Source organism: Diplotaxodon limnothrissa, linkage group LG2 (genome assembly GCF_057381915.1).
Source record: "Diplotaxodon limnothrissa isolate DT_005_m linkage group LG2, D_limnothrissa_male_GT1.1, whole genome shotgun sequence".
Taxonomy (NCBI): Eukaryota; Metazoa; Chordata; class Actinopteri; order Cichliformes; family Cichlidae; genus Diplotaxodon; species Diplotaxodon limnothrissa.
In genome coordinates, this window is record NC_140597.1 from 27,027,137 (window position 1) to 27,037,847 (window position 10,711).

Genomic DNA, 10,711 nt, shown 5'->3' on the forward strand with positions numbered 1-10,711 from the left:
TCCAAGAAAGGGTCTCCAGTATGAAGAGTTGGACAGCACCAGGGCCCGACATGGTTCACGCCTACTGGCTGAAGAAGCTGACTGCACTCCACGAGCGTCTGGCAGCACAAATGAACCAGCTGCTAGTTAACGAGAGACACCCGGAATGGCTAACTGAAGGCCGGACGGTCCTGATCCCCAAGGACCCCAAGAAGGGACCGGTCCCCTCCAACTACCGACCAATAACCTGCCTCAGTACTACATGGAAGCTCCTGTCAGGCATCATATCGGCTAAGATGAACAGGCACATGGGTCAATACATGAGCGGGACACAGAAAGGAATTGGCAAGAATACCAGAGGCGCAAAACACCAGCTACTGGTAGACAGAACAATCAGCCGAGACTGCAAGACCAGACTGACCAACCTGTGCACTGCCTGGATTGATTACAAGAAGGCCTATGACTCAATGCCCCACAGCTGGATACTGGAATGCCTAGAATTGTACAAGATCAATGGGACCCTAAGAGCCTTCATCAGGAACTCAATGGGGATGTGGCGTACAACACTAGAGGCCAACTCCAAGCCCATAGCACAAGTCACCATCAAGTGCGGGATCTACCAAGGAGATGCTCTGTCCCCACTGCTGTTCTGCATAGGCCTGAACCCCCTCAGTGAGATCATTAACAAGACTGGCTACGGATACCGACTACAGAACGGAGCAGTTGTCAGCCACCTCCTGTACATGGATGACATCAAGCTGTATGCCAAGAGTGAACGAGACATCGATTCAGTGATCCACACTACCAGGCTATACAGCAATGACATTGGAATGTCGTTCGGACTGGAGAAGTGTAGCCGGATGGTAACAAAGAGAGGGAAGGTAGTCAGAACTGAGGGGATTGAACTACCAGAAGGCAACATTGCAGACATAGAGGACAGTTACAAGTACTTGGGGATCCCGCAGGCGAATGGGAACCATGAAGAGGCCGCTAGAAAAGCTGCAACCACCAAGTACCTGCAGAGGGTCAGGCAAGTCCTGAGGAGTCAGCTGAATGGTAAGAACAAGATCCGGGCCATCAACACGTACGCCCTACCCGTGATCAGGTACCCTGCTGGGGTAATAGGCTGGCCAAAGGAGGAGATAGAAGCCACTGACATAAAGACAAGAAAGCTCCTTACCATGCATGGAGGGTTTCACCCCAAGTCCAGCACCCTGAGGCTGTACGCTAAGCGGAAGGAAGGGGGCCGGGGACTGGTGAGTGTCAGCACCACAGTCCAGGATGAGACAACGAACATCTCAGAATACATTGGGAAGATGGCCCCAACTGACCGAGTGCTCAGTGAATACCTCAGGCAGCAGAAACCCAAGAAAGAGGAGGGAGACGAGGAACCATCATGGAAGGACAGGCCCCTGCACGGTATGTACCACCGGCAGATAGAGGAGGTGGCTGATATCCAAAAATCCTACCAGTGGCTGGACAAAGCTGGACTGAAAGACAGCACAGAGGCACTAATCATGGCAGCACAAGAACAAGCTCTGAGCACAAGATCCATAGAGGCTGGGGTCTATCACACCAGGCAAGACCCCAGGTGCAGGCTGTGTAAAGATGCCCCAGAGACAATCCAGCACATATGTAGCCGCTAAGACTGGTGGACCTAAATCCTCACCACCACCACGTCTGGTATACATACAAGCGAAAAAGGGGAGTGGGTGGGTCAGCGCTCAGGGCACAGAAACTTAGCTGGCTTCAAACACCATTTATTTCCATAATAAAAAAACACAGCCAGAGTCACAAATACAAGACAAAATTCCCCATATACAATAAAAGTAGTGTTGCAACCCGCTAAAAACCCTGCCGGCAGAAATAACTATACAATATTAAAACAAGGCTAAAACATGTTTTCCATATACTAAAATTACTCTCCCATAGTCCCATAATCCCACAGTCCAGCCACACATGGGCGAATGGTCCTTATATGAAGGAGACAGGAGAGGAACTTCTCTTCCAGTATGGCAAAACTCGTCAGCAACAGACCAGGGAGGGGGCTCCTATCGCAGACCTGTCTCCTCCTGACAGCGCGTCGCCGCACAGTCCCGCCCCACTCCACACCTGAACACGGCCTCCCTCGTCTCACCGTCAGATGCAGGCAGAGGGGCATCCCTGCCCTGTCGTGCATTGCAGCCATCGCCACCCACTGGTGCCGTTCCTGCCGTTAGGACTGGATCGCCGAACAACTCGCGGCGCCCCACAGTCAGGCAGCAGTTCGTTCCACACACGTGCGGGGTTGCACGCGTTCCTTTTTCGCCTCCTCACCCTTCGTGCGTCACTCCTCTCTCCTTTGTCTCTGCGCTCACCATCCCCTTTAACAGGGCAACCTGGCGGCTGATAGGCCACCTTGGGGAACGCCCCCACCTCACAGGTGCCTACAATTATCTGTTTAGTCCACAGTGGGTTAAAGGAACATGGTACAACATTAACACCAATATAAATATGAGGATAAAACCATGCAGTATAAATATCAATAAACAAACATGCAATATAAATATCACTATAAAATCATGCAAATAAAATCAACACTATGTACCAATACACAGATTGATAAAACATAAAAAACACAAATTTCCGCTGTGTGACACATAACAGCAGGGTGCAAGATGCTAGCAGGCAAGGCATACATGGAACGCCATAACCAAGTGGCCGGCATAGTGTACAGGAACATCTGTGCCGAGTATAACCTGGAAGTCCCGAGGTCAAAATGGGAGATGCCCCCAAGGGTGGTGAATGACCGAGCTAAGATCCTGTGGGACTTCCAGATACAGACGGACAAAATGGTGGTGGCTAACCAACCGGACATAGTGGTGGTAGACAAACAGAAGAAGACGGCCGTAGTGATCGATGTAGCGGTTCCGAATGACAGCAATATCAGGAAGAAGGAACACGAGAAGCTGGAGAAATACCAAGGGCTCAGAGAAGAGCTCGAGAGGATGTGGAGGGTGAAGGTAACGGTGGTCCCCGTGGTAATCGGAGCACTAGGTGCGGTGACTCCCAAGCTAGGCGAGTGGCTCCAGCAGATCCCGGGAACAACATCGGAGATCTCTGTCCAGAAGAGCGCAGTCCTGGGAACAGCTAAGATACTGCGCAGGACCCTCAAGCTCCCAGGCCTCTGGTAGAGGACCCGAGCTTGAAGGATAAACCGCCCGCAGGGGCGTGCTGGGTGTTTTTTTTTTTATATATATATATACACACACACATACACACACACACACATTATTTACTGCACAAGTTAGCACAACTTTTAGGATTTTTCAAAGCGCAGATGTAAGCACCAGTAGCACAAATCTGAACATCCTATCATGTTCTTTGCGTCCATTGTTAGATGACAAGCAGTCTGCTTTTTGGGACACATGAAAAGCTTCAAAACTCTCTGGTAATATAACTCTATAACTACATATCTGGCCATATGCTATCTCTGAATATTTCATGCTTGCGTTAACAGACCTGAGGTTTACAGTTTCATGGCTCATTTCTGCTGCACTCACAAGTAAAAACGTTTTTTGTTGGTCAGAGTTGTGTATTTGCATGGCCGTGATAATTCTTCCTCAGGCTGAGCAATGCACCGTAACACATGACACGCACTGCACAAAGGTCAAATGTGTGGTGCAGGAACACATTGCCTTGGCATGGCTTGAGAGGGATCGAGATGGGAAAAAATAAAGGGGTGATAAGGGGTTCAAATACAGCAATCTGAAGAATGTATGATCATTTCATAATATTTATGATCCAGAATTTTTTGTAGCTTTCTAAAGTACAGATAAAAGATACCAGCATTCTCCCACATGATTGAACTACTAGCTTTACATGTTGTAGATGACTTCAAATTTTAATAACATCATATTTCAATTTGTTTCCTTTGTACAAGTGAATGAAAAGCTTTTTTTGTTGTTGTTTACCAGCGTGCTTGCTTCAGATTGCTGCTCATGGGACATAAAGAAGAATTCGAATCAAAATGGACTTCAAACATTAAAGCCTATAAAAGCGAAACTATCTGCAAGGACACATGGCACCTGAGGGTGAACTGACCCTTTGATTAAACCATTTTAGAAACAAAATACTGCAAATGAGCTCATTTGAAATGGTAAGCGCTGTGTTTCAGCAGTCAAAAGTGGTGTCTTAAGTTCAATGCCGCAGCCATCAAAGTAGAGACAAATGTGTAACAGCCGCATCAAAATAAAAAATAAAAAGCGTTATCTGTTGCCAGCGTACATGGGCATGTCAAACCAGGATATATATTATTCATCACATCTCGTGTTTTTGATGAAAAAGAACAACATGAAGCCACTTCTAAGCCTGGCATGTTTGGAGGCAGCCGTGGCATTTTGCGGTTGCATGTTCTTAACTGTTTCTCGGGTCTGCGGGGATGCACACGCCACGCTGGCTCGTACTGTACCTGTCTTCAAGGACTGTGACGGCAGCGGCACGATTGCAGCGGTGATTTGGTTCCACAGCGTCTTGTTTATTGGCAGCCATTAAGCCGAGTGTGTCTTTAAAATCTCAACAGAATAGTCTATCAGTTTATGCAGCCCTATTCTCACAGAGATACGCTGCAAAACTCTAGTACTGGCATGGAGAAATGTCATGAGATTAGAGATATCTAGTCTGGTCTTACTCGACAAGGCAGTGGGAATTCATCCTCATCCAGTTTTTTTCTTCTTTTTTTTGGCCAGAAACATTCATTTGACTTCAAAAGAAACGAGATCTATCTATATTTTCTGCTACAAATGACTCCAAGCTATTTCTTTCCATGATTTCATTCATTAATGGTTTTTTTAAGATATTAGATTTCATTAGAAAAGACCCTGCCCCTAATCCAAACAACAAAGCTACATAATGGGAAATGGCCCAAGGAAAGGATAAGTCCTGCTCTCTTTTTTTGGGGTAATATTCGCACAGTCATTTGGATCGTATATAGTCCAAGCACCAGATTAAACTGGAAAAAGAAGCAGCTGCCCTGTCATGAAATAATAATACAGTATATAGTAACAGAAAATAAAACCAAGTGTTTTGCCAGGTGCTTCAGAAAGATGCAACATGAGCTGCCGTGTCAGCGGTGCCTGTTAAAAAAGAAACTCCACGTCACATTATGTAACACCTCATTTCTCGAGAAAAACTTGACAGCACGCCGCATGTGAACACGGGTCGGGACGGACAGCGTTTCTACCTCCACGAGTGTTTACAAACGCAAAATACGCAGAGTGGATTTTTAAAGAGCTGAAAACAGTAACTGAACAAATATGAATTTCCGTCTTTGACTTAATCCATTCACGCTGCCTGGGGCTTGGTGCTTAACCCCAGGGGAGCCCCGGCAATACCACCCCCACCCCCTCCACCCCCCTCCCCGACTGCCTCTGGAGACCGGCGCGGAGAGATGTGCAACAGAATGGAAATCGCAACACTCTCCACCCTCCCAGATTGCCATTGAAAGCATTTACAGTACACTGGGTAAGACAGGCAACCAAGCATTGATAATGAGGAGACGGTGAGAGAAAGTGAGGGAGAGTGTTACTTGGGCAGTGTTTGTCGGCAAATACAAGGGAAGAGAGTCAACGCTTAGTTTTTATTTAGCCCTCCAATAGAGTTAACTATCAGCAGTTGCCTTTGTTGCTTCGTCACTTTGATGCAGTGTTCATGATCTCAGATCATGATGACCACTGGTAGGTGTGAGGTGATTTCGGGGCTGGAAGAAAGATCCTCTGTCCATCACAGAGAGAGTTAAAGGGAGAAAGAGAGACTGTCATCCATAAAAGAATTATCACAGACAGGAATGGCATGCCTTGTAGGGCCGGTCTGGGTAACAGGGAGCTTACAGAGAGAGTACACTCTGCAGATGAGTACATTATTTATAGATGAAAGAGGATCCAAAACAGAGCGATCAATGCACAGATGAGACCAGCTACCAAATGACTCCAACCTGGGTATTTGAGAGCGCGGCAGAATGAGATGTGAGCGGTGCGAAACAGGCAGGGGCACGGGCTGATTTTCATGGCCCCGTGCCCTCTTTGCTCTAAAACAAACCAGCCATCAAGCAGCTACTTCTACCAATCTGATTGCGGAGGGGTAAAAAACTCCGGCCTAGTCCTCATTTGGGAGAACCGGCAAATGAGCCGGCAGGACCACAGAGGAGTTACCACCGTTCGGACAGATCCATCAGAGCAGTTTTGCTGGCCATGCCTCTGCATCTAAACGCATTCCTGCACACAAGCACCCTCACAAATCTTTTGTTATCACCAGAGTGGCCACTGTGAAAGCATTACACCAGGTGTGATATGGACTGCTTATGCTAGCCAGGGAGGTGCAAGGGGATAGGAAGTGGGACCTTGGAGAGTACATTAACCCGCACCGATCTGCCAAATACAGCAGCAATTTCACACCTGAGTGGATAAAAACATGACCATTCATTTTTTTTGCCGGTGACAGGGGAAAACCTCAAGGCTCCAATTCAGCCATCAGGTATGAGACATATGTTCCCCATCATTCAACTGTGTTCGCAGCAGCAGGGGAAGGCATTACATTTATTCCATTGCAGTCATCTATTCAGTTATTCAATTAGCTTCTCGGATTATTTGTCTTCCTGAAAAACTCTCTGGCGTTTGGATGTCTAAGTTTAAGGCGATCGCATGCTTTTAATAAGCATTAAAGCATCTATCACAGTATGACTAGCTCTACTTAGCCACGGCTGAAGTGTGGGTTGGTTAAGGACAAAAAAAACCGCCTTCACAAGTAAAATTCATTCACGAGCTAAAATGCACCTGCAGACGCATACAAGACGCGCACTCTTGTACAATGCACTTGTATTTGCTGCTTTTTTTAAATATTGATAACAGTGTAGGAAAATGGTTTTAAATTATCTCTAATGGTGATTTTTCAGGGGCCACGGCAATGCTGGGTAACTTAAGCGCGCACTGCTGAACCAACAACATTTGCCTTAAGTGGTGCAGGCAAATCTCGTTTCTGCGAGATTAAAGGGCATGTGTCAAGTCGCATCGGAATAATAAGTGACGCTTTTTTACACAGTGTGTTTACAGAGAACCACTTTAACATGCTCCTTTTTAAAAGTGGCATTTCTCCTCCTATAAAAAGCGTCTTCAATAATGGCATGCAACGATGTTTTCATGTTACCATTTCCCTGCAGTAATTGCAGTGGGTGCTGCTGATTTAATACTCTGTACAGTAAACTGTAAATATAATGCTGAATGCAGCCCCCAACCCCCACTACCCCCCTCAAAATTTTTGATGTGCAGTCTTATCAGGACCTCAGCAGTATGAACTTCAAGTTGACACCGCAGGAGAGGAGTTTTTCAGATCCTTTGATGTGTGATTTCTAGTGAACAAGGGCGAATGCGATGTACATGCGAGAAAAGACACCAATTAAAGAAGGCACCACACTTCCAGAGAAGTCGCACCATTATTTCTTTGAGACCCACTCAAACTCTGACAAAGGGCATGAACCAAACCAAACCCTTAGGCATGGGCAGGAAAGGAAAATTGCCTCTGTGTGTGTGTGTGTGTGTGTGTGTGTGTGTGTGTGTGTGTGTGTGTGTGTGTGTGTGTGTGTGTGTGTGTGTAGACTGTATCCTGCACAGCAGAGCTCTGAGACCGAGCAGTAACAAACAAGATAAGACAGTCAGCGAAAGAAGAGAGTGGAAAATTTCAGGGATCTTCAACAAGAGGAAGCTCTCGAGACAGACAAGGTGATACTCTAAGCCATAAGGCATAAGAGTGTGTTCACACTGAGCATCCTTGTGGCTTTGTGCTTGAACTCTAGAGAGTTTATTCTTGTCAGCTGGTTGTTTTAAAAGGTGTCAACCATGCTGTTGTTTTGTGTGCGGTAAATAACTGCACAGGGTTCACCTGTGGTGTACTGGTGGTGTATCTGATAAGTAGGCAGAATGTGGGCTGAACCAACCTGCTGCTCTAAAACTATCAAAAATAATGCTTACAGCCAGGTAATAAGTAGCAGTTGCTGGGTTGCAAATACAAAATTCAACAAGTGAATAAGCAAGAGAACGAGAGAGGCAGTGATGGTCAGGCAGAACAATGGCAACAAGAGAAAGAAACAAGCCGAAGTGAGAACAAAGCAGTGAGTCAGAACTTTGTTTTCTGATTATTTCACAGCAGTCATGTTCAAAAGCACATATAAACACATGCACACTTCCACACAACCCTGCAGAAAGCCAGATGTGACTATGCAGACGCTACATTGCGAAAAGTATTCACTCACCCATCCAAATTGTTCAATTTATTTGTTCCAATCAGTTCCACAGCCACAGGTGTATAAAGGCATGCAGACTGCTTCTACAAACATTTGTGAAAGACTGGGTTGGTGCATTCCAGCGTGGCACCGTAATAAGATTCTTAGATGGCACCCTCTCACGGGTGCATCTACAACTGCTTCTATCTAAGAAAGCTTTAAAATCAGCACCTTTAACCTCCTAGGACCTGGCATCCACATATGTGGACATCACATTTTGGGTTATTTAGACCAAAATACTCAATTTTGCTCTACAAGGGCCTGATATCCACTTACGAGGACATTATACTGCTACTGTTCTATCAAAATTTTAAATGAATATCCTTATATGTGGCTCTTATTTTTCTTAAAAACAAAAATAAGGTAAAATAAAATTCTGGTAATTCTTTGTTTCTACATTCATTGGGCCCCAATCAGCCCAAATATCAAAGAGAAATTAAAAATGCATGTCATGAAAGACTTCGGGTCTAAGGAGGTTAAGCTCAACTGAAATTTGCATGCATGGATGGTAGTGGTAGCAATATGCTCTGGGCTTGTTTTGCTGCCAGTGGTTGTACAAAATATATGGAATAATCAAGGAGGACTACCTCCAAATTCTGCAATTTCGCCCTCATATCAGCAGCTGGATGGTTGAAACTTGAACACAACTGTGTCTTCCAACAGGACAATGTAGGCTAACATTAAGCTTTTGGAATGGCCTTCCCGAAGCCCCAACCTCAGTCCTATTGGAAATGAGTGGATTATGTTTAAAAGCTGGGTCAGTGTGAGGAAAGAAACCGATTTAAATTTACTCTATCAATTCTTTCAAACAGAGTGGTCAAATATCCAGCCAGAATTATAATTATACCATATATTTTTGATCCTGTGTGGAGAGGAGAAAATCTAAAATAATTTCAAACAGCTCCACCAACTTCTTATGTTTTAGATTCATTAAATATACATGTTACCGTTCTGGGTCATTTTGACAGCATTTTCAGTTTATGTGTTTTTGTATTATTTCATATTATGGTTTTTGTTCTGAGTCCTTGTTTGTGCTCTTTTGTCTATTGTGATTTCTAGTTTTGGGGTTTGGTTCTGCCTTTGCGCTTATTCTCTTGCTCCCCAGTTAGTCATGTCTCATGTCTCCCGAGTCCCATGTCTCTGTGTTTCGCCTGAGTCTGTAAGTTCTGTCTGTGGATTTCCTGTTTTACTTTGAAGGTCAGTGTCTCAGGTTAATGTATTCTGTTTTGCTTCCCTCAGTCTCGTCAGGTTTGATTACTCCCACGTGCTCCCCTTGTTCGTCTCATTTCCTTGTTACGGCCTATTGTATTTAAGCCCTGTATTTTCCCTGGCAAGATGTTGCATCCTCCACATTAGTCGTGTGTGTATCCATTGTCTTGTATCATCAGAACATGTCATGCCATTTTTTTCCAGTCTAGTTAAACCCTCCTAGTTTAAGTTTTGTTTTTTGTATTGCCAAGTTTGTTGCCAGCAAATGTTTTGTCTCCGAGTCCTGCACTTGGGTCCAGCCACTGCCAGCCACACAGCTCACCGTGATAATACATGCTCCATTGTGGTGATGATATTACACAGACAGGTCAAAAAAACAGAGGATGTAGTCTGTTTAACGATCCAAGTACTTCCACCTCTTCAGTTTGTCAGATGACTGGTTATTTCCTTTTTTCATTTGATCTTTCTCCTCTATCCTGTCCATCGCTTTCAACCACTGATCCACTCACCACTTAGCCCACCAAGTAAAACAACAAATTTCACATTTTTGAAACAATTTGCCTGCTGCATTAACTCTAATCTTGTGTGGCTGCCGGTGTGTGCTTAAAGATTATTTCACAACAGCTTTGAACGTAGCGCAGCCAATCATAATCAAGGACCAGAACTACCCGTTTTAGAAGAATAATTACAGAACAGGATCACGTATCAATCACAGCACTAGAATTTACCCATTAGCATAATTCGAGAATAAATGGTCACGCTGAATGTGTGTAATTCATTGTCTCAATTCCCAGTTTGTGTGTCTAAGCGTTATGAGACACATCAGCTGAGAAAGAGTGTCACTAGTTGTCAGAGAGCCCAGAATTCATAGTGGCTCACCTCCAGACGGTGCTGCATGGTTGTGCAGGGAGGACAGCAGATATAAGTCACTTACTGCATTTAATAGCTTGAATGAAAAAATGTACTTTATGCATCTTAAATCAAATCAAATCAAATCAAATCACTTTTTATTGTCACATCACATGTGCAGGCACACTGGCACAGCACATGCGAGTGAAATTCTTGTGTGCGAGCCCCACAAGCAACAGAGATGTGCAAACACATCTGTCTTAATGACTTAACTTCTTCTCTGAAGACCATAAATCTGCATATCACAAAAGAGATTTAGTTGGTTCAAGATAAGATGGTCACATAAAAATTCACAACAATGAA